Source organism: Sciurus carolinensis, chromosome 6, assembly GCF_902686445.1.
Source record: "Sciurus carolinensis chromosome 6, mSciCar1.2, whole genome shotgun sequence".
Classification (NCBI taxonomy): Eukaryota; Metazoa; Chordata; class Mammalia; order Rodentia; family Sciuridae; genus Sciurus; species Sciurus carolinensis.
In genome coordinates, this window is record NC_062218.1 from 141,491,343 (window position 1) to 141,517,914 (window position 26,572).

The window sequence follows — 26,572 nt, forward strand, 5'->3', positions numbered from 1 at the left end:
TGAGACTTTCTAGGAAGCATGGGGGTAAACCAATCATTTCTTCACACTTCACTAATGAGCAAGGGTTTCAATTCCTATGGGTTCTAGGTGGTTTTCCCTCTGAAGAAACTATTCTACCTCATTTATACCTGGGTTTCATGAGTGTCCATGAATTTGGAAGTAGTATTTCATGTGAGCATAGATTTTTGCAGTCAGAAAATTTAGGTTGAGTCTATGTTGTTTACTGTGAATCTTGGTCAAGTCACTTGTATGCACTCTAGCTGTGCTTTAAGATCATAATCCTGTCACTTACATAATAAAGGAAATGCAGATATGGAAATATCTATCATGTCTTTGTATGAAAATCAGATATAGCTGAATCTCTGTATCTCCATGCATCCATGGATATAACCAACTGTGGATGAAAAATATTTAAGTAAAATTTATGTTGTTACTAATATGTACTATGTATTTGGGACTACTGTGGTTGTATCTGCACTGTATTGCGTAGATCATGACTTTTTCCTTGTCAGAACTTCTTTAAAAACACAGTAAGCAACTGCTTACATATAATTTGCTTGGTGTCAGGTATTGTAAGTCATGTAGAGATGATTTAAAGTAAATAGGAGGATGTGCATAGATTATATACAAATACTATGTCATTCTCTATAAGGTTATCTAATGCTGTGTAACAAATTACTACAAACATAGTTTTTTGAAACAATCACTTGTTTTGCTCATAAATTCTGTAGGTGAGGAATGCATGCAAGGAACTTCAGGGATCATTAGTCTCTGCTCCCTTAATATCTGGGGATTCAAATGAAAGACTTGAAGGCTGGAAGCTGAAAGCATCTTCAGGTTTGTTCACTCACATGTCTGGTGGTTTACGCTAGCTCTCAGTCTTGGTTCTTCTCTATGTGGGACTCTTGGCATAGGTTAATTTGGACTTCTTCATGAAGGTCTGTGGATCCTCTGGAGCAAACATTTCATGCAATCTGTACCATTTTAAAGGTCTAGCCTCATAAGTTATAAAACATCACTGTCAATATGTGATGTTGGTCAGAGCAGTCATAAGGGAGTCAAGGTTCCAGAAGAGGAGATAAAGACACACTATAATTTGATGGAGAAAGGCAAAGTTGTAGAAGAATATGTAGGACTTGAGATATTGCATGACTGTTTTGAAAAGTACAATCTGCCATCATCAACACTTTGACCAAAATAATTCACATCATGCAAGCAAAATATGCTAACCTTTCCATCAATATTCTCCTATTAAGGTACCATCCCATTACAACATCAGGCTTAGGTTTGAGGTGCAGGATATTATCACCGGAAGCAGTCACAGGAATGAATGGAATTCCTTGCAAATAGTTTTTCAATACATTTTCTTAGGACTCCTTTGTCTTGTTTCTACAGTTGCTTTTAGAATCAAGTATCTTTCTCACATGTACCTAAGATACCATGGTGGAACAAGCACAGGATAACTAAAACAAAGTGCTATCATTTAAAAAATTAGAAGACATGAGATACACAGTCACTGGTCTTTAGGAATTCAAAACTCAACCAGGCTTATATTACCAGTTCTTGGATTACTTCTTAGACTACTGCCTCAGAATGATTCTCAGTGGCTGTTACCTATCTTCTTGAGTCATCTCTCCATTTCCACAAGAATTTTTCCCCTCTGCATAAGAAAACCTGTAAAAAATACAGATATTCTCTTATAACTATTGCAAATTTCCTACCAATTCATTGGGGTTAATTCTGTTAGACAAAGGCAGTGACCAAAAATATTATTGAGAAAATCCCTTATCTACCTCAAACTTTTTGTTAGACTACAAGGAGATAATGCACTTAGAATTCTTAGAAATTCCGTGTGTATACAGAGAAGATTGGTGAGTCATATCCTCAAGATACTTAAGTGAATTTTTGTATGAGATACCACTTTAATTTTTGAGATCTTAACAATGGGTTTAAAAATCATGCCCTTTATTTTATCAGTAGATCATGTTTTCCTGACAGCACCTCAGATTTGATCTCTGCACCCAAGTCATTTATTAATTTTAGCATCATTTACCATCTGGAGAGGCTGGGAATGAAGAACAGTGTTATTTTCCAACTCAGAAAGCCTTGGCTTGTTTAAATTCGGTAGTCCTTTCTTTAGCATTTCTGTTTCCTTATATTTGTTTTAGAGTACTTTAGAAGTCTGTAGAACCAAGTGGCACTTTCAATACTGTGCCTGGAAATCTCCATGGCACCATCATCCAGGCCAATCAATGTATTCTCTAGTTTCCATGTTATCACAGGGATCAGTGTGTCTAAACTGGCAATATGTAACAAGGGTCTTTTTTTTCCAGCTTCCAGTGACACCTTTCTTTCCTTCCTTTAATCCCTTGCAACTTTCTTGAGGGCCATCAAGTTTCTACTTACAAACTATTTAAGACGTTCGGGGTTTTCGTTAACACTCTGCTTTATGTCGTTCCATTCTCTGACCACCTTTACATCCCCAAAGCCTGCCCTCTGGCTTTTAGGTAGTTTTGCTGTGGCAGTGCCCTACTTACACTTACAAAGCCTGTTCTACTTATTTAATGCTGCATGACATATTACTCTGGGACTTAGGATGTAAAACAACTAACTATTCATTATATTCCTGGAACGTCTGAGTCAGGAATTTCCAAGGAGCATAGAATGAGTATCTCGCTTCCCTCTATGTTATCTGGACACCAGGTGGAACATGCATTCTGAAGGTTGGAGACTAATTGGCTTGCATGTGTGGTTGTAGAAGGAGGCTGGGCTGGGACCTCAACTGCTCTTTCTTGTGGGTGAGCGTGTGCTTCCTTACAGCATGGTGGCTGCTGTCTCCAAGCAAGCAAGCTAAAAAGAGGGAGCAAGAAAAGGCCCTACGCGTTTTTTTTTTCTTTTGGTCATGTATTTTTATTTGTTCTTTTTAGATAAACATGACCATAGAGTGTATTTTGACATATTATACATACCTGGAGTATATCTTATTCTAATTAGGATCCCATTTTTGTGGTTGTACATGGTGTGGAGTTTCACTGGTTGTGTATGCGTACATGAACGTAGGAAGTTACATTCAATTCATTCCACTCTCTTTCCTATTCCCATCGCCCTCCATTCCCTTTCTTTCCCTTTGTCTAATCCAACGAACTCTTCAAAGGCCCAACCTCAGAAGTCATACAACATCAACTCATTCTAGTCTCTTAGTTAGAAAACTCACAACCTTTCCAGGTTGAAGGACAAGAGACCTCCGTTCTTAATGGGGCATTGCAGGGCGTAAAAGAATTAGAACTAAAAAGTGTTGCTCTGGTTATTTTTAGAAGTTACAATCTGCCACTCTACTTTTTATTAACATTCTTTAAACACTCCTGATTTTTAAGCATTAAAGTGAATACATGCATACGGCAGGAATTAAAATAAAATGAAAAGATATAATGTGGAAATTAAAGAACCCACAGCTTCCTCCTAATCACAAGTATGCATCCCTGCTTATTAAAGTGACTAAATTTTATCTTTATTAACTATTGTATACTCTTTCAAAAATGTTCTATGCATTTATCAACACAAGCATATAGTACTATTATATTCTATTGACTATATGTGTGTGTATATATATATATTATATATATATAAAATTTTAAATTTACAAAACCTTTCCTCATTTATCCATACTGTTAAGTTTAGAAATCACAGTGTACTAAAACTCAAAGGCATTTTTTTCCTGAAAGGTTTATTCATTTTTTTTTTCTTCAAAACACACCGCTTTGCTCTAAGTATAGTTTGTTTAAACTAAAATATATCTAGCTAGGTGCAGTGACACATGCCTGTAATCCCAGCAGCTCTGGAGGCTAAGGCAGGAGGATCGTGAGTTCAAAGCCAGACTCAGCAAAAGTGAGTTGTTAAGCAACTCAGTGAGACCCTGTCTCTAAATAAAATACAAAATAGGGATGGGGATGTGGCTTACTAGTCCCTGGAGTTCAATTTCAGTATATGTATTTCCAAGTACATGCTGATGGTGACATGAGGCAGTACAGAGGCTGACCTTGTCCTGGGCTGGCAGAGTGGTCATTTAGCAGAACATTTGGCCCCTGATGCTCAAAAGTGGGCTTTGTTTTGTTCTTTTACTTTTCATATCCCTGAGAATTTAATAGGGCAGAGAAAAATAATACAGAGATTTTTGCTTGTTAAACAAATATTCTTAGGATACCCCAGAACATAATGATCATAGCATGAAATAGGGAGGGGTTTGAGTTTCTCATAGACGCTACATAATGGAAAAGAGCCTGAGTTGGGATTTTAGACACTTCTTATTTGGTCTTATTCTTCCTACTGGGAAGCTGTATGACATTGAGCGAGTCTCTTCTTTTTCATCCCTTAGTTTCTTCATTTATATAATAAGGATACTGAATTTAAATGCTCACAAAGTGTGGTCCAGGAAACAGCATTGCCCACATCATGTGGTAGTCTGCTAGAATCTGGGATCTTTCTCCACTCCTACTACATCGGAGTCTGTGGTTTAACCAAATTCTCAGCTGGTCACACTGAAGTTTGCAAAACACAGGACTTAAAAAAATTTCAAAAGTTCCTATATAGTCTAACATTTAGAAGTAAAATGACTTAAAGGAAGAAAATAAGATAAGCCAGCAATAGCAGAATCTTATTAGGTATAACTAAAAAGAATCAATAACAATGTAGTGTATCATAGGATTGAATCCTGTCAAAAGAATAAGTCATATATATGTATATATGTGTGTGTGTGTGTGTGTGTGTGTATATATATATCACACACACACACACATATATATTGTATGTATATGTGTGTATATATACATATCTCAAATGGAAGCTCAGAAACATTCCACTTATTAACAAAAGATGTAAAATAATTTACACAGCATGAAATCATATATGTAAACACAGTGTACAAAACTATACATTAGGACGTCAAAAAATATGTACATATTTTATTAGCTTTGAGCAAAAGAAGCACAACCCATACTTGGACCCTAGATTGCAATGGTCCTTACCAACACGTAGAAAGATTTCCTCTTTTGGATGCTAAAAATTGGGAAAGCAACAATGCCAAGGAACTGCCTGGTTGCCTGTTGTGTTTAGTGATCTTGTAGCCTTATTGCTGTTCCCAGCTACATTCTATTCTGCTTCCCCAGCCCTTATTGATCAGCTTCATAAGAGTTTTCAGAAGAGTTGTTAGAAACAAGCTAGTAAAGGAAAGTGACTTACCAAAGGCCATGCTGCCAGTCAGAACTGAACACGTTAGTCATAATGAGTGACAGCAGTATTACAGCAAAAGCCTGCCATGGGTGAAGGTACCATTAAGTAGAGCCTTGTTCAGTAATGGGTGCTTGAGGAGGATTAGCACATGGCCAGACATAAGGAAATGGGAGCTACTTTATTTCTCTTCTCAAAACTTTTCTCCCTCACCTTATTGTACCCAGTACCTAGACACAATAGGGGCTTATTACTCTTGAGCTTTTTTCATTGTTTAATATTTCAAAAGTTTCATTGGACATCAATTAGCTGGTAGGCTTTTTGTGGTAGAAAGGATAATAAATTTATTCTTTCGTTCTCAATAGCTTCGTTAAAATATAATTCACATATTATGCAATTCACACATTTAAAGTGTGTGAATTCAGTGGTTTTGAGCATTTTCACTATTATAGGAAACATTATCAGAATCAATTTGAGAAGATTCTTATCACCCCACCCTCTCCCTCCCTTTCAGTCCTGAGCAATCACCAAACAGCTTTCTGTCCACAGGAGCTTCTCTGGATATTTCAGATGAGTAGAATCATATAATATGTGGTCTTCTATTTTTGGATTCTTTGGTGGCATAATACTTTCAGAGTTCATGTTCTATCATGCTCCATCCCTCTTGTAGTTGAAAAGTACTCCATTGTGTGGATATACCACATCTACTTATCCATTCATCAGCTGGTAGACATGGGGGTTATTTTCACCTTTTGACCATGATAAATAGTGGTGCTATAACTATCCCCATATAAGTTTTTGTGTGGACATATATTCTCATTTTCCCTGGATACATATCTAGGAGTGGAATTGCTAGTTCATATTTGTAACTTGAGGTTTAATCACTGAAGAACTACAAGACTATTTTTCAACAACAGTTAAGTGGAACTCCATTTTTAATTCGCTTAAAGACCCAAAGTCAGATTGGAGGTAGGAGTGTGCAGGACATTGAGCATTTTGTAGTCACTGCTCCACTGCATTCTTTACATCTCCCTCTAGGAGCTTCTTCAAACATTTGTTTATCGTTTTTTTCCAACTATGGGAACCCACTAATTGACTCATACACCTGAGGATATGATCCTCATGTTCCCCATATTGTAAAAGCAAAGCAGAGTGATTTAAATATAGAATTTATCATGAAAATACTTGAGTATTAATTTGACTTTGGTATTTTATTAGTTTTATGTCCTTGGATATATAACTGACTTATCTCTGCCTCAGTTTCTTTCTTTCTTAAAAAGATTTCTGTAAATATTTAAGTAAAGAATATTTAGTATAGTTTCAGGCACATTATTCAGTTGTATCGAATGCTATCACATCAATATAAAATGATAAGTTGTGTTCCTGTATACTAACTGAAAACATTTTGAAAGTAAAATTTAAATAAGCCATTTATAAAAATATCTAAAATATAACATTCAAAAATATTCCTAAGAGACTTAAAGAAGACCTAAATTGACAGAGAGATAACAACTTAATTAATTAGAAGGTTTAGCATTTTTCAATTTAAGCACAGTTGCCCATCTCACTCTAGTCAGAATGGCAACTGTCAAGGATTCAAGTAACAACAAATGTTGATGAGGATGTGGGGAAAGGAAATGCTCATACATTGTTGGTGGGACTACAAATTGGTGCAAGCCCTTTAGAAAACAGTATGGAAAACTTGAAATGGAACCACTGTTTTTGGCCCCATTATTTCACTTCTTTTATATACCCAAAGGACTTAAAATTAGCACTGTAGTTGAAAAGTACTCCATTGTGTGGATGCAGCCACATCAATGTTTATAGCAACTTAATTCACAATAACTAAGCTATAAAACCAACTTAGGTGCCCTTCAACAGATGAGTGTATAAAGAAAATGTAGTATGTATACACAATGGAACATTACTCAGCCATAAAGAAGAATGGAATCATGGTGTTTGCTGGTAAAAGGATGGAGCTGGAGACTATCATGCTAAGTGAAATAAACCAATCCCCAAAATCCAAAGACAGAATGTTTTCTCTGATGTGTGGATGCTAACACACAATGATGGCAGGGAGAGAAGAATAGAAGTTTGTTGGATTAGACAAAGAGGAATGAAAGGAAAGGAGGATGGTCATAGCAAAGACAGCAGAATGACTTGGACATAACTTTCCAGTGTTCATGTATGATTACACAACCATTGTAACTCCACAGCATGTGCAAGAACAAGAATGGGATCCTAATTATAATAAGTTATACTACATGTAGATATAATATGTCAAAATACATTCTGCTGTCATGTATATCTAAAAAGAACAAATTAAAGGACACAATTGCAAAGTTTCAAACTTTTGGAATATAGACAAATTTATTATAAAATTTATATGAAAATGCAAGAGATATAGAGCCTCCAAAACTATCTTGAAAATAACAAAGTCAGATTAGTTACATTGCTTCACAAGGTGGTTTCACTGGAGAGTCACAGTAATCAAAACACTGCTGTGTTAGCACAAGATATACAAGTTGATCAGTGAGACAAAGTGGAGTTTAGAAGCAGATCAGCACACCTATAGTCACTATAACAGATTTGACCTACAAAGTCATTTCCCCTAATAGAATCTCAAAGCTAATTCAATGGGAAAAGCAGTCTTTTAAACAAATGTTGCTGGCATAATTAAACATAGAAAAAAAGAAAACCTTTTAAACAAAATTAATTTAAATAAATTATAAACCTAACTATGAAATCTATAACTCCAAAATTTTGAAACAATAGAATATATTGTAACCACCGGGTAGGTAACTATTTTTTTGGACAAGAAAAAGCACTAACCACAAAAAGTGATTCATTAGATTTCACACACACACACACCAAAAAAAAAAACCTAAAAAACACACACACAAAAATTACCCTCTGCTCATCAAAAAAATAAATGTTTAACTACAATCTAGAAGGACACATTTGCAATAGATAATTGATTGATGATCTTGATACAGAATTTATAAAGAACAAATAATGAAAAGAGTATAGTTTTGTTCTTACAACAGAGCCAAAATTTTGGACAATTGAGAAGAAAGTACGTATAACTGTTGAATATGCTCAGAAAAAATGTTGACATCATTCGTCAACAGAAGGAAAATTAAAATTAAAACTAAAATGCAGTACCAGTTCACTGCAACAGCATATGTTGGCAAATGTGGAAAGTAAAGAGAACTCTCATACTCAGGAAAGTGTAAAGTGGAATATATCCTTTGGAAAACACTTCCAAAAAAGTTAGGCCTACACCTATGTTGGGGCCCAGAATTGCCACCCTTTACTATTTACCCAAGAGAAATGAAAACAGACTTTCGCAGAAAGATTTGACAAGAGTATTTACGCTGTAGCAACTTAACTAGTAGCCAAAAGACTTTACCAAACATAGCCAACTGCTTATTAACAGGATGATAGGTAAGTCAACTGTGTTACATTCATACAATGGAATATTCCTTTACTACGTGAAGGTAACAGATAACTGAGAACATGCAACAATATGGCTGGATCTTTAAAAAACTATATATGTTCAGAAAATCAGCAAAGAAAACACCTTAACTAAAAGAACAACAAAAACAAACAAACAAAAAAACAACCCTACAAACAAAAAAACATGATGTGATTTGTACTGATAGAAACCAGAGTTATATTTGCCCTTGATAAGTGGATTGACTGGAAGGGGTACCTGGGGAAATTTATTAGGGTGATGGGGTGTTCTTGATACATGTTATTTATAGTGTTAGGGAGGTATATATATTTGCCAAACTCATGAAATTCTGCACTAAAGGTGTGCTTAATTTCATGCAGATTTTACCTCAAATTTAAATTCTTTCTTAAATTTATTAGCTTATGCACTTGACAATATAATTTACCTCCTTGTGCACTGGCATCTTTTTCTCTTAATGGATTGTTACAGCATTTAAATAGAAGCCTCTGTTAACCCTCTAGTTATTTTTGGCACATGATAGGCACTAAAAATCTTCTTACCATATCCTATCATTAATGAAACAAAGTTTCCAACTCAGCAATAATATAATCAAATAAGAATCTTATGGGCTTTTGCACATTCTCCATCTATCACCACCTCTACATTTGCTTTGGGATATCTAGCTTGAACCTATGAAGTTATTCACCCATAGCCTCATACATTAGGTGTGCTGCTTGGCTTCCAAGTTCTGACACATTTTGAACAAGCCCCTTCTTTCAGTATTTCTTCATATTGATTCTCAAACCTGTCTGTACATTAGAATCATGGGGCAAGATTTTAAAACCACACTGATGTTTGCTTCCCATTCTAGGGATACTTGAAAGATACAAATTGATCTGGCAGGCGGCCTAGACATTGCTATTTTTTTTTTTTTTCGAAACTGTCCAAGCATTTAAATAGGAAGTCAGAGTTGAAAATCACCACAGTGGTTAAAAAACTTAACTCAGCTCAAATAGCAGTCTACAGGTTGAAGAGACTCAACTGAAATATTTAGTTAAGCTTCATTTTTTAAAACACTCTTATTTATGATATTGTTGATTTATATGGTGCTTAGGCAATGCACTGTGTACCAAACAATGCACTTTTTGTTGCTTTGTACCTAACCTTTGACTTTTTTCATCTGCGTGGGCTTGCGAGACCTTATACTTCCTTATTTTGTGGTCTTTGGTTCTAAATATGCTCACTTCAGGACCTATGAAGAAAAACTTTCTTGCTTCTAACTGTTGTGATTTTATTGTCTTCTCCTATGAATGGAAACTATGATCTTACTCATCTGGAAAGACAAACAGAACTGTAAAACTACATTTTGAAAACAATCCCTTATCCTGTCTTATGCTGTTGCAGCAACTTAGCTAGAAAATCGCTCCACACAGCTATTGTATCTCCAGCTGCATCAGCAAAGCAAAGGGAATCTGATTTAAAACCTTCTGAAAATGCAGAGACTTGCCTTTTTTTTTTTTTTAATCTGGAAATTGCAAAACAGATGAAAACGTGGCTTCATTCTTTTCTTTCATATATTATAAGGTATTCCGCTGGGCTGGGGGCGGCAAGGTCACTCACTGCTTTACAAATAGCTTGATCAGGTGGACTGATCCTTATAATGATAATGATTTAGTAGAATTCATAAAGAGGAAAAAATGGGGGAGTAGCAGGGGTGAGTCTGAAGCCCCTTTCAGTACAAAAGAGCCCGGCTCCTAGTCCCTACCAGTGATAAATGGTTTGCTATTGTTCCATCTTCTGAATAGCAGGCAGTATAATCTATAGCTCAAACCCTCAGAAGACTGTAAGGAAGAGACTTTTTTTTTTGTTCCTACATGGGGAAAAATAGAATTATTAAATTCTATGATGATGGAAGGAGATGATATCTCAGACCAGCTACCTCGCGCCATTCAGTCATTTGACGTTACCCCTCCTTAATTTTGATAAAAATTTCTCTAGCTGGTTAGAAAACATAATGCTTCTTCCGAGGAAATAAGCGTATAGAATCATTCACATCAGTGCCTAATGAAGAGAAAATATCATTTGGAAAATATAACACTGAGTAGCTTAAGTGTATAATGTTTTAAGTCCCTCTAAGTCACCTAGTATCAGGCATGTTGCAGAAAGATTTATTATGTGCTGCTCCTTTTTGAATAACTCTGAACCTGGTGACTCTCACTACTTCATAGGCATCGTTTGAAATTGTGGGACAGGCTTTAGAACTCTCAAATCAGTTGTATTCATGTCTTCTACCTAAAAACAAAAAATTCTAATCTTTCAATATCACAAAATCTTAACCATTGTTAAAGAATGATAATGATATTCTCCAATTCCATCCATTATCTGCAGATGCCATAATATTATTCTTCTTTATGGCTGAATAATATTCCATTGTGTACATATACCACTGTTTCTTTATCCATTCATCTGTCAAAGGGCATCTAGGTTGGTTTCACAATCTAGCTATTGTGAATTGAGTTGCTATAAACATTGATGTGGCTGTGTTACCATAATATGCTAATTTTAAGTCCTTTGGGTATAAACCAAGGAGTAGGATAATTTGAGAATATCATGCTAAGTGAAATAAGTCAATCCCCAAAATCCAAAGGCCAAATGTTTTCCCTGAGAAGTGGATGATGATATATACTGGGGGTGGGGGTGGTGCATGAAAGAAGAATGGGGAGACTTTAGATTACGTAGAGGGAGGAGGATGTGGGAGTATGAAAGATGGTGGAATGAGACAGACATCATGACCTTATGTACATGTATGATTACACGAATGGTATGAATCTACATCATGCACAACCATAGAGATGAAAAGATGTACCCCATTTGTGTACAATGAATCAAATGCAGTCTGTAAAAATTAAAAAAAGAAGAACGAAAGAAAGAATGATAATGATCTCCAAGGTCTTTTTGTCAGAGTAAAATAGTCCCAGGGCCTTCATCCATCTACCACATGCTCCAATTTTGTGCCACATTGCCATGTTAGTTGCCCTCACTGAATGGGCTCTCCTGTCTCCAAAGATCTCTTGGACTATTTCTATGAATTTAGGATTCATCAGTGTGTGGTCTGATAGCCAAACCTGGAGAAGCATTTTCATATCCTTCTTTCTGGCCATCAATTTTATTGTACCCCCTAAATCCTTCTTGAAGTAGGACAGAGAATAAGTAAATTCCTGTTGTTCTATTTAACACAGCCTTCAATTTCATTAGACTTCTTTACTTCTTTTCTTTCTTTCTTTTTTTTTTTTTTTTTTTTGGCAATCTCATTCTTCCTGTTCAGTGAGCCCAATCTCCATGGCTGGTTGCTTCTGTCACTTGAGCGTGTGACTCAAATGAAGCTAGGCTGAATGCCAAGACAGTTCATGGTCACAGTCCATGGCCATTTTCCCTGCCAGTCACCCACCCATAGATCTCTAATCATGAGAGGGAGTGAGAAATATTTTGTTCATCCTATTTCCCAAAGGGCATATTTGAGACCATAGGAAAAACAAGCTGCATTAGCAGCTTGGGGTAATAGTCCTGGACCTTCTCAGAATGTCTAGGTGACCTTGGATAAGCTCCCTGCTGGAAGTTGTAAAGATTAAATTCACAGAGAATCCTCTCTTCACCCATATGTATGTCCAGTATTAAGCACCATATTATTTTAGGAAGGTGAGCACATTATTTGATCAATCCGGTAGAGCAGACAGATCTACTGAGCTTTGTTCAAGTGCTGGAATTTCATTTGCCCTTTTCTTCTCTATTGACTTTTAGTGAGCATGGAAAAATCACTTCCTTGCTGTTATACAACTTTGGGTAATTCACTTAAGCCCCTACCATGTTATAAGCACCAATAGCTTTATTGATGACTGTATTCTCTTATTTTTAGTAATAGATATGAGAAATGGGCAGACTTTGAAAAGTAAAGATTACAATTGTGAAATCACATTCTAACATGAAAGACAGTAATGAGAAATCACAACATCAAGTTGCCATCCCTTGTACTGAGAGGTTCCCATGTGTATCCCATACACATAACATTACCAAGTGAATTAAATTGTTTTTGATTCTTTTGGTTCTTAACAGACATATTTGGGCAGAGTTGCACAAATATGGTTTGTGGTTGCACATTCTCTAGTAACTGGGCAGTGTTCCAAATACACCCTGTTCAAGTTTCCATTCCCCTACGACAACCATGGACTATAGCTTTCCTCCTCAAGTCTAGACACAGTCAAAAGACTTTCTCCATGCAATACCAGAGTTACTGCTAGTTGATGTTTGCCTGAGGAGTGAAATCATCAATTTTAGCATAAGACTTTAGATATAGATCATCTGGATTCAAATTGCAACAATCCTACTTCCTCGGCATACGATTGACTTCACTGTGTCTTAACTTGCCCATTTATAAAACGAGAAGACTAGTAATGCCTACTCTGGTATTGCCAGGATTCAATGAGATGAAGACATTGGAACAGTTTTCCACATCTGACTAGTTCTTACTAAAAGTTCTTCAGCCATTTCCATCTCCCTTTCCTTTATGCCACATCCCTTTCAGAAGCAATGTTATGCCTATTTGATTATACTCAAAGCTGGTGCTGAATCTTAGGAGTGATGTAGTTGATACAGATGTTCAAGTGTGTCTTTGTATGTTTGTGTCCTGGTTGACTCATAGGTGCCTTTTGGGGAAATAGATTTAGAAGGATTGTCCATTTATTTTTTTTTTCTTCTATCTTTCTACTTCAGTTAGCATTTGAATAGGACCATTTGGTAAACACGTCACTAAAATATACTTTCCAAAATGGGCACCAATCTGGATAATGAGAGTACTCAGCCATTAACCTGAATTTCTTCCATCTTCAGTTCTATTTACAGAAGTACAGAAAAATTGCCCATTGCTTTAGGAAGGCAGAGTTGGTCACACTGACCTTTCTGTTGGCATTTGGTTAGCTCTTTCTGTCTCTCTGATTCATTCTCTTGGCCGTAGAGCCTCTGTCCCTTTGTCTGTCATTAGATTATTTGTGTGATCTTGTTTCAGACAGCTTTTCTGGGGTGCTGCTAATATTCCTTTGCGTGGCAGGAAATACGCAGAGGAGAAAGAGTGGGAGTGTGATTGGGAAGTACTTACGTATGTGTGATCACCTGGTTGTACACAAGGCCCTGAGGAAGCTGAGGAGAATGTGTGAAGTTGGAAGAAATGCATAACTCCGTGTGTCTTCATCAATGTGCTTGCTCATGTTTACCTTGAGAGTTTGAAGAACCGCCACTCAAGCTGATAACTTCTTTAATCTTAGCTTATTAGAAGTGGACCTTAGTTTTATTCTCTTTCCATTCCCAGTCCTTCTTACTTTTCCTTCCTTATTTCCACCTGATTCTCTTTCATATTTAGCAAGATTCAACAGACTACACCTTACCAGCTTTCTCTTAGAGTTGGAGTTTCCTACACTTATCTACTCAGGGTCGCCTGATGATTCTACCTCATTGTCAGTGATTCTATGTAAGGAAACTCATGTTCATCCAGAACGTGTCTCACTTCAGGCTTTCTTGGCTACAACATGCCTGGAACCTTGACTTTGAACTCCTCTGTTTCTTTGTAGAGTCTTCACTCTTCATGAGTTCTGCCAAGGCAGCAGAGAGATTAGAATTAAAAACTCTAAGAGACAGTGAGGACGTTGAGGACTGTGGGTTACAGAATCAGAATGAACCATAGTGTTCACTAAGTCATTTTTATAGAAGGTTGGAGAGGAGGGAGTATGTTATTAGACATATGTGAAAGGGTCCAACAGTGAAATACTTCTGGAATATTCTTTCACTTTCTAGCCTTCTCCTAACCCCCATGACTGTTGAATCCTCACCCACTGTAGGCTTCAGTACAGATCTGATGGCTGGTTGACAGTTGTTACAGGGCTTGAGTAAGATGGGTATCATTTCCTTTTGTACCAGGATTCCTAAGTGAATTAAGTTCTGGGTAAAGGGGTCTTCCTTGCTTTAATTTTAGTACCCATGTTGACAACTTGCCTGGCAAAATTAATAGTAATATTAATCATGTCAGGTCATGAACTAAATTTTCATTACCACTAAATATTCATGCTTTCTGCACCCCTTATGTTCTGTTTACAGTTCTAGTAATTAAGTATCTCAGAGCTCAGTTAGAAAAATAACAACTGAGCTTATTAATGATAACAATTATGGATATGAAATTTTATAAGATACCATTTACATTATGCAAATAGGGTAATTAATTACAAACCTGGAGAGAGGGTTTGGGCCTGTCAGTTAACTCTGAGCCCACACATTAGCAGTGGGAGAGCTTTGCTTTCTTCTAACAATGACATTGACCTACCAGGTGCCCTGGAAGGAGGACTACACTTTGGGGATCTAGAAGATCTGGGTTAAATATGATTGCTTCACATCTGACTCACAGGGGAACTTAAGCACAAAGCTGGTGCTGATATATGTTAACACGCTTTGTGTTTCACAAATGTTTTCTGGTGCATGGTTTCCTTGAAGTCTCATAAGCACATGAGGGAAAGGAGGTCAGATTTTATTGTTGAGGGTACAAAGTTACACAAGAAAATGGACAGCTTTAAAAATGTTGCCCCAGTTCACAAACAGTGCCTTCCATTGGGAGCTGAAGTACAGTCGCTGGGTCAAAGGAGTGGGCTTCAGACATGATATTAAAATTCAAATATACTCATCTCTACTTTTCAGGTAGAAGACAGATACCTGATATGAGCCAGGGCCTTCAGATATTTAGTTGGGAATTAAATTTAGAAATGAGAATTGAGAGTCAGCCTTCTCTTGTGGTTGGACCTATGCCATGAAATATCTTGAAATAAGTGCCTTCTAAAATCTGGTTTTGCTTAGGGTAGAGAGGGTAAATTAAGTCACATAACTAGTGCATAGCAGAAAATTAAAGATAACTCAGGTTTCCTATTTCTCTGTAGTTCTTTCTGAAGCTCTGCAAGCTGTCTCTAATGTTTCCCAGGGTTCATCCACAATTCAGGACCTATCCATCCTGTCACGGGGGTGGAACCCACTTCAGGGTTTTCAGATCTCAGAATTTGGGATGAAAGCATTCTGCTTGGCTTCTGGCATGTACAGATGTACTCTATCAGGATGCTCCTTAATTCATTAAAATTCTGCAAGAAGGAAACATAGCCAGCTGCCACTCTCCTTGCTCATCATCTTTCCTGTGTCAGTCGCACCTCATTGCATTTGGCACTCCTCTTGACGTGAGTGACATTAGCCAGAGCACAAATCAGGTACCGTATGCTGTGGAGTGGGAAAAAGAAATCACAAACACATTTATAAAAGGGAAAACAACATCAGGGTGACATCCAGCTTGTCTGTTTGATAGTCTCTGTTTCTGGTTTGTGTTTAGTACAGATGGATCTATTTTTTAGTGTTCCAATGTACCCGTTTCATAGATGCTCCTAACCTGTCTTGCAGAGGAAAATCACAACCCTGAGATAGTAGAACAGGAGCTATAACTAGGGCAACCAGGTGGTCCAAATGGATTAAGATGATTCCAGTGTATAACTGTCATCCTAGAATGGTTTTAGTGAAACATATTTTCCTTTCTAATATATCCTGACTTGATAAATGAATAGTTTGATCATGCTGGTGAGAGTTCCCATTTGATAAATGCTCCATCAGGAATGTTTACTGAGTATCTACAGTGCCTGACCAAAGATGAGAATGAGGGAGTGTGTGTGTGTGTGTGTGTGTGTGTGTGTGTGTGTTTCATGGTTTCTTCCATTAATGAACTTCTACTCTTAAAATAACAGCAAAACAGAACTGTAACTCCAGGAGAAGTAGGCATCTTCACCGTGGGAAGGGATGTATATGTCACTTGGTGACTGTTTACTATCCCTGTGACAAGCAGTGTATGAACTGGTCAAGGATAGAGCTTGCGGAGATAGATACCGAGGTTCATATTCCAACACTACCATGTGCTAGCACTGTGAGAAGGTTAACTCCTCTTCCCAAGCCACTAGTTTCTTGGCTATAAACTTGCATAATTATATCTCTCTTCTTGATGGGGTGGTGGTGTGAGGATTGTGTAATATTGTGTGAACAGTGGTGATTCACACAGTGCCTAGTGGAAGCTGAGACTCAGTAAATGAGAGCTGAGGACTGACTAGTAGCAACAGGTTCTTACTGGATTGAAAGTCTTTGGATTCAACCTTCATGTCTGTCATTCAAACTCTGTGAAATATTAGGTAAGGCTAATGATTGAATCCTGGTATTGGAAGGGCCTATACTCTACCCGGTCCCAATTCCCTGCCAGTCTGTGGTAGATGGTTAGGAGGTAAACACCATTGCTCAGAATCATTCATCACATTTCTTGACATTTTAGAATAGAGTTGTGACAGCAAGGCAAACTGTGTGCCGTGGGCTTAGAAGAACAGATGGTGTCAGAAAAATCTAGCATGTGATGCAAAAACATGGTGTGTTCCCATCCAGATAGGGAGAGTCAGGAACAGCGTGTGCTAGAGACCGAGCCCCTCCTTCCTGTGGTGGGGATGGGGAGAGAAAGGAGGTGGAGGGGTACTAACAGCAAACTCCTTTATGGACAGGTCTAGACAGAGGCTTCTCTAGATTTTTCCCCTGGACCTAGAAAGGTGTTAAGTTTTGTTAAATGTTATTTAAATACATGTTTATCGAAAGTTTACTAGGAATTCATTTCAGGAGTTGAGTAAAAAGTTTGAAACATGTTTGGGACTCCCACCACCAAAAAAAGAGACCATATAAAGTCAAATATTGGCTTATTAAAATTACTATTATCTATCAATATAATTAAAACTAACATGTTATTTTGGCCTATATGCCAGATCAGTGGTGTAAGACTTAAAAGCATCAATGTGTTATCTGCAACCACAGACTGGCGTAGATGCTATGTTGATTCCCATTTTTCCACCAGGAAACTGGTTCAAATAGGCCTAAGGGTCACACTGCCACTAAAAGGGTCAAACTGTCAATTAGGAAGTTCTGAGTCTAAATTTTATGGTCTTTTCCATTATGCTGTGTGTGCTGATTGACTTACCATAAAAGTAATCAATCATAGAACCAGGTAAACAAAACATCTTTGATGATCATTGTTCAGTGAGGGAAAAAAATGAGTAGAAGAATAAATAAAACACCAAGGGCTAGAAAGATATTTTGGGAATGGCTGGATATTCTGTGTTCCCACTCTGAACAACAGGGGCCTTCTAGTTAGGAGTCTAGACTTTTTTATTTTGGAAAACATTTTATTTTCTTGTGAAATATATTACACAAGATTTTAGCAATGTTAAAGCACTAGAAAGTCTTCCTGATTTTGAACCCAAGGTGGTATTATATTACTCTAACTGGAAGAAAGGAAGTAGAAATTTGAACATAAGTAAATTTTGGTTATATTAGATAATTCTGTTTCTTCTTTATTCTTTCATTTCCTGTAATTATGGTATGATTTTTATATGATAGGCTCTGTACATACCTATGGACAAAAATAATGGGGAAAATAGACACAATGTCTATCCTCATTAAGATCAACATGTTGTTCTTGGATTAAATAGATCTTTCCATGTTCATTATTGGGGTGTATCAATGAATTTTAACACTCATCTTTATTGAAAATGTAGTTATTTGCATATATTTCTAAATACATTTATATGCTGTCTTATCATAAAGCCCCAGAGACATCAGTAATGTGGTGTTTAATGGCTTATTGCCTCGATTCTGAAAGATAAGAGGGTCACAGCTTTACTAGTGACCTAGAGTAAGTTGATATATTTCTCCAAGCTTATTTACTAATTTAGAAAATGACCCTCTGTCCTCCTATCTCTGTAGGCAAGCCACAAATATCAAGTCATTTCCCCCATGAAGATGCATCTGTCTCAGAGTTAAATGGCACCTGGAGTCAGAGTCTTTAAATAGCTGAATTTAAAGAATACAGTCTCCTTTTCCCTGGCTACCTTTAGGATGAGTCACCTAATTTTCTGTTAAGTGGGAATGTCACTCTATATTCTGACTACCTTGATGATGGCTCAATGTCAGCATCCAGTGAGATGGATGGAAAAGATCTGTATGGATTGAAGTGTTTCTTATTGAATACAGTATATCTGAGCTTCTTACCTGATAGATTTGAAATTATTTCAGACTGTGTGGTTGTATGCCTTGGAATAGAAGAGGATGTTTTTAGGGTTATATGAGGCAAGACGCTGGTGATGTGAATTATTCTCTGATTTCAGATTCCACTCTAATAGAATGCATTTTCTAATGTAATTTCTGATGAGTGACCAAGTAGAAATGCATGCATAGACATTGGTCAATGTGGGTGTAATCCATGCAATAAAATGAGTTGGTGCTCAAACTCATCCCTCCCTGCTGTTTCAGTAGAGAGAGATGCAGTTCTTGGCACCAAGTCCCAAACCAGCCTTCAGATTACAGCATATGCTCAGCAGGGAATTGTTCCCTTGTCAACAATGAGCATTAGTACAGCAGTTGGACTGGAAGGAAAACCTTTGTCTATTAGGAAGCCTGCAGAGCTGGGTTGCTAGGCAACACAGTCTGAAGGCAGCAACCAGTGTGTACCAGGAGGGAATCCAGGGGGTGGGCCTGGAAAATAGGGAGAAGCAATTCTCTCAGAATCAGCTGAGGCAGGAGAAAGAAAAAAAAGCCAGTTGTGCTGTCTACCACCCAGGTAAAGAAGTGGCGCATGTATGGAATTTAGCTGTGCATTTTAGCATCAAAGTGCTAGGTGCCAGGACTCTTAGATAGCCGTATTGTCATCTGGAGAATGATGTGACCTTCAGCAGGGTGGATTCTCATGCCTCAGTTTCTCTGACAGTATCAAAAAGCCAAGGAGGCAGTGTCAGCAATCTCTCCCACACCTGCCCTGCACCCACCACACACATATCACCTTGAATCAGAGAGGAACAGAGCCTGAACTTTTATACACTGTATTTTATGAAGGGATGGAAGAAAGGGATGTATCACTCAGACACTGGAGTTCCTTATATCTAATTTCCTAAACAGAAGGATCATTTACCACCCCTAAGAAGATTTAGATATTTATACAAGTATGGAATATGGAGAAAATTGTCTTTTGTAGGACCAAGCTTCCTACAATTCCTCTGTCCCAAAATTTGCTCCATACAAGCCTGACAGCAGATCTGAAAAACAAAGGTTAGATACATTTTTGGAGTTAAAATCATCTGGAAGGGCTGATATATCACATAAATATTCACTGATTCTCAACTCACGCTTGACAGTGAATTTTAACTCAAAGGAATAAGACACCTCTTGGTAAAATTTGCTGTGGACAGATACACAGGGTTGAATATTGGGCTGAGGCTAGCACAGGCAGGTCCATGAGGACAGAAGCATTACAGGGAGCAGCAATAGACAGTAGGCTTTGCAGATAGATTTGGAGCATGGTTTCTTTGCTGGTTTTAGTTGTTAACCTTGAACATGTTACCTAATTCTTTGATACAGTTTTTTTCATTAGTGAATGAGAACAATAATTATTTTGTATGTAACAGATGCTGTGAGTTCAAAATGAAATAATGCATAAGGACCACTTAGCACAGAGGCTGCCATATTTGTAAACATTGAAGGATACTAGTGAGTCAGTCAGTGTATATATGTGGGTCAGTGTCACAGAGTAAAACTGGATGATGTGGCAAAGCACACCACAGCAACCAAACAAGAACAACGGATAAACAGTTGAGTGTGTTGTTAGTGGGCAAATACTGTAGCAGAATTTGGGAGACCAAGATTCTGTGAAGGCCTGGGTCATCACCCCAGTCCAGATGGGGTCTGAATCATTTGTCATACATCAGAAGTTTCACAAAAAGAGCAGACCACAGGTTAAAACCTTTCAGGTACACAGCAATCTACCCCAATCTGAAAGCTTGAACCTATAGATATTCCTCTCAGTCTTGGATCTGGGTGTCTTACTCTGGGAGGGAGGGTTCTGCTTTGTACTTTCTCGTTTGGTAGACCTTGCTCTAAACAATGCATTTCCTCACTAGTAATGAGAAATTCGTGTCTAGATGGTCTCTGAATCTGCTCCAGCTCTGGTCATTTATACATTTTTCTGATACATTTCTTGAGTCTTAGAAATTTCTATCCACCCATCAAACCAGTTTTATTCAGTGCCATGTATCTTCAGTGCACTGAAGACACATGTCTTTGTAAATAAGGTGGCAAAACTTGAGGTTTGCATTAGCAAGAAATAAATAATAACTGGTACACAGGTATGTCTAATAATTTCAGGGGGTCTTATTCTATTTTTTGCTGCTATGACAGAATGCCACAGGCCTGGTAATTTATAAATAAAGAAATTTATGTCCTTACATTTTCAGGCACTGGGTAATCCGAGGTTAAGGGCCTGATGTTTGGTGAGGGCCTTCTGCTGTGTTATCTCACGGTGGAAAGTCAGAGCACAAAAGGGAGCATGTGCACATACAAGAGGGGGAAGGGGACCCAAATTCATCACTCTGAAAAGAATCCAATCGCATGATAACAAACTTACATGATAATAACATTGATCTGTATACGAGGGAGGATAACATGGCCTCTTGACCTCTCCTTGGCTCTTACCTCCTATTGATTTGGGGATTGTTTCCTACATATGAAATTCTGGAGGAGATAATCTAACCATAACAGTAATAAATGGTATGAAGTACAATAAGCACCTAAAACACACCACCTTAACACAACGATCCATTAATCTCATTGTATGGGTGGTCTGGATTCAATCTAGTGGATCTCCTCCTCCTGCTGCAGTTTAAGATTTTCACGTAACTGCATCCAGAGGGTACCAAGAGCATGAGCTCCCATGTGTCCAGGCTCCTCAAGTACATGTGGACATCATGGCCATTTTGATGTCCCCTTGATCAAACTCAGTCATGGACAAGTCTGAGTCAGTGTGGGAGGGTCGTATGAAGATATGAATGCAGGACTGGGGGAGTCACCAAAGTTTGGAGACGGTGACTGTTTAATACTAGAGTCTTTCAGAAATAGTGCTAGTTTAACTGAGACTTAATAGGGTGGTTTTAGGCAGAGAAAAGAACAAATCTGAATGTCCTGAGGCTAGAAAATGTGGAGTGTTTGAGGATCTGAGGTTAGTCCTCCATGACTGAAGTTCTGTGAGCGAGGGGAAGGAAGGGCTAGAGGATAAGTTCAGGAAGGTTGAGCAGAGGTCCCATCATGCATAAGGTCCTGTAGGCTAGAGTAGGACTTGGGGGTTTTATTCCACAGGCACTGACACACAATATTTAAAAAAGAGACTTAACCAATGTGATTTATGTGACAGAAACAAAAGTTGGACTTCTTTGTAGAGAAAGATGTTAAGAAAATTGTCCCAGTCTTTTTCAGTAAGTCAAACACATAAAAAATGGATTGTGCTAGACAGAGAGGTTTTAATGGCAACAATCAGATGAGATGTGTTATCTTGGAATGGAGGAAAGCTGTAAAGACATTGGAGAATAATTACAGAATTAACACACTAAAGTTGAGAGGTATGATTATTCACAGGAAACAAGTTACAATGCAGGAGGGATGCTATGTATACATTTATGTGGTTTTTAAAAAAACATAATGTATAAAATGCATGCATGTAAATAGATGCAGAAAAAGCATTTGATAAAATACAGCACCCCTTCATGCTCAAAACACTAGAAAAAATAGGGATAGTGGGAACATTCCTTAACATTGTAAGGGCCTTCTATGCTAAGCCCATGGCCAATATCATTCTAAATGGTAAAAAACTGAAAGCATTCCCCCTAAAAACTGGAACAAGGCAGGGATGCCCTCTTTCACCACTTCTATTCAACATCGACCTTGAGACTCTAGCCAGAGCAATTAGACAGACCAAAGAAATTAAAGGGATATGAATTGGAAAAGAAGAACTCAAACTATCCCTATCTCCTGATGACATGATTATATATTTAGAGGAACCTGGAAATTCCACCAGAAAACTTTTAGAACTCATAAGTGAATTCAGTAAAGTAGCAGATATAAGATCAATGCTCATAAATCTAATGCATTTTTATACATAAGTGATGAATCTTCGGAAAGAATAATTAGGAAAACTACCCCATTCACAATAGCCTCGAAAAAAATAAAATACTTGGGAATCAATTTAACAAAAGAGGTGAAAGACCTCTACGATGAGAATTACAGAACACTAAATAAAGAAATTAATGAAAGCCTTAGAAGATGGAAAGATCTCCCATGTTCCTGGATAGGCAGAATTAATATTGTCCAAATGGCCATACTACTGAAAGTGCTATACAGATTCAATGCAACTCCAATTAAAATCCCAATGACAAACCTTACAGAAATAGAGCAAGCAATTATGAAATTCATCTGGAAGAATAAGAAACCAAGAAGAGCAGAAAGAGCGAAGCAGGGGGTATCGCAATACCAAATCTTCAACTCTATTACAAAGTAATAGTAACAAAAATGGCATGGTATTGGTACCAAAATAGACAGGTAGATCAATGGTACAGAATAGAGGACATGGACACAAACCCAAATAAATACAATTTTCTCATACTAGAAAAAGGTGCCAAAAATATGCAATGGAGAAAAGATAGCCTCTTCAACAAATGGTGCTGGGAGAATCGGAAATCCATATGCAACAGAATAAAACTAAACCCATATCTCTCACTGTGCACAAAACTAAACTCAAAATGAATCAAGGACCTGGGAATCAGACCAGAGACCCTGCATCTTATAGAAGAAAAAGTAGGTCCAGATCTTCAACATGTCGGCTTAGGACCAGACTTCCTTAACAGGACTCCCATAGCACAAGAAATAAAAGCAAGAATCAATAACTGGGATAGATTCAAACTAAAAAGCTTTCTCTCAGCAAAGGAAACTATCAGCAATGTGAAGAAAGAGCCTACAGAGTGGGAGAAAATCTTTGCCAATCATACTTCAGATAGAGCACTAATCTCCAGAATCTATAAAGAACTCAAAAAACTCTATACCAAGAATACAAATAACCCAATCAACAAATGGGCTAAGGAAATGAACAGACACTTCACAGAAGAAGATCTACAAGCAATCAACAAACATATGGAAAAATGTTCAACATCTCTAGTAATAAGAGAAATGCAAATCAAAACTACCCTAAGATTCCATATCACCCCAATTAGAATAGTGATTATCAAGAATACAAGCAACAACAGGTGTTGGCGAGGATGTGGGGAGAAAGGTACACTCATACATTGCTGGTGGGGCTGCAAATTAGTGCAGCCACTCTGGAAAGCATTGTGGAGATTCCTTAGAAAACTTGGAGGCTAACTTTGTTGACCCAGCTATCCCACTCCTTGGCCTATACCCAAAGGACTTAAAATCAGCATACTACAGAGATATAGCCACATCAATGTTCATAGCTGCTCAATTTACAATAGCCAGACTGTGGAACCAACCTAGATGCCCTTCAATTGATGAATGGATAAAGAAACTGTGATATATATATATATATATATATATATATATATATATATACACAATGGAATGTTACTCAGCCATAAAGAATGATGAAATTATGGCATTTGCAGGCAAATGGATGAAATTGGAGAATATCATGCTAAGTGAGATAAGCCAATCTCAAAAAACCAAAGGACGAATGATCTCGCTGATAAGTGGATGATGACACATAATGGGTGGTGGGAGGGGTTAGTGTTAGGGTTAGAGTTAGGGTTAGCGAGGGAAGCAGAAGGACTGTATAGAGGGAAACGAGGGGTGGGAGGGGTGGGGGGAAGGGAAAAATAGCAGAATGAATCAAACAAAAAAAATGCATGCATATAAAAATATTGAAAAAGATGTACATTGAAGTATTAACCTTACTGTTAATTTCTGACTATAATATAATGTTTCTATTTGCTTACAAATAATGGGTAGGAAGGAGACAAGAGTAAAAACTAGGAGATCAGGCAGTTAGCTGAGGGAGGTGAGAGGGAACGGTCACTTTCAACGCTTACTCTGGACTTGGTGAGAAGTTCATATTGGGGAATATTTTGGAAGTAGAGCTCTTAGGACATATACTAATGAACTAACTGTTCTAGAAGAGGGGTAAAATGTAATTGGAATAACTTCCTTGCTTTTGACAGGTGAACCTGGGACATACTTCAAGATGGAGAAGACTGGGCATGTGTGGTTTGGGTTCCCTTCTCAGAGAGAGGTTCTAAGGTGACTAGAGACCCTGCAGTTGGGTGACTTACAAGGAGATGTATGATTTGAAGTACCCGATCTTCTTGAGTGAGTTTTCATTGATCTCTTGTGTTCTATTCAGGCCAACTCTTCTCAAGCAGATGTAAAAAAATCGGCTAAGTAGAGGCTAGATGAATGAAGACACATCTTGCAAAGTTCTCCTAGGATGCTATGCAGAACATAAAAAATGTAGCACAGAATGATCTCTGGAATAATGGTTGCCTTTGCAAGTCTCTACATTTTCAGAAGTCAGTGCCAACCCTTGTCATGGTCCAGAGAAAAATAATCCAGCTACTTGTCATAGATGAAAATAAGGCCATTGAAGAAGAGTAAGAGTTACCATGGACAGAGAGTGAATCATCTGTTTCAGGGAAAGATGATCAACATAAATAATTATTGACAGGAAGGTGGATTTTTAATCAGCTCTCAGTTATGTTAAATCACCAGTTCACATGAATTTGCATTATCTGTGGGAGGATGGTTAACATGATAAAGCATCATTTTGTATATTACTTGGAAGACTTCCCTGCTGAAATAAAAGCAACTTGCCTTTTTTGTTAAGATGAACAATTAAAATTTTTTGGTTAGACGTAAGAAGAATTTCCTGGTTAATAAGTCAATAGTTGAAGAGATGACTTTCAGGAAGGAGTTTCACCCTTTGAGACAATTTCCTAATTTATGATTTCATGACCAAATTTGTACAGCAAAAATAACCATACTCTTGAAAGGCAAATCCATGCAGTGCATTTTTTTTTTTTTAGGCCTGGCCCATAACCAATCTACCCAGATGCTTCACAGCTGACTCATTCCAGATGGTTCTGTAAAACAGCCAAACTGAGCGTTTCAGATGCACTACAGATTTGGATACTGGAGATCTCAGATTCTTTACTAAATAGGAAATTGGAGATGCCAATTACAGAAGCCCAGGGACTGCAAGAATTAAGATGGTGGGGGGTCAAATTCAAGTGGTGAGCAGGTGTGGATTCTAATGGAAACGTAATTCCCTATCTTTCTACTGAATTCAGGAACTCAATGCAGTTTGTTCATTAATGTTTATCTAATTTGTAGAACTTTTTTGGGAGGGGGAGATTTACACCGTCTGAACAAAAAAAAAAAATTCTCTCAAAAATACATGCATTCAGTGTTCTTACTTAAAAAGCAATTTTCCACTGGAAAGAAGAAAAACATAAAACACTTGGTTGTCTTAACATTCTGTAAGAACTATTTGAGTGTAGAGTCTAAAGGTTTGGTTTCCTTAGCATAACTAAACTATTAAAACTAAATTAAAACTGTTTTAAACATCTCCTCTCAAAAAGGTACCCACATATAATAATACTTTTACAAAATATTTCCTTATGAATTGCCTATCCAAATCTGATAGAAGACATACCATTCCATTGCTTGGAAATAAAGAGGCTTGAGGTCAGCATTTGTTAGAATTCATGTTCATGCATGTTTTTCTCATGTTTCAGATCAACATAGTCTACTGCTTGTCAGGGGTGGGCTCTGAGGGCCCCAGGGCCGCACCGTGGCCTGATCTCTAAGATGGCACCTGGCAGCTTGCCAGACTTAGCTGCACTCGTAAACAAGTTTTAGGAAGTAACTCTGATTGGCTGTTGTATATGAGGCAATCCTGGTATCTGCCTGGAGACTGTT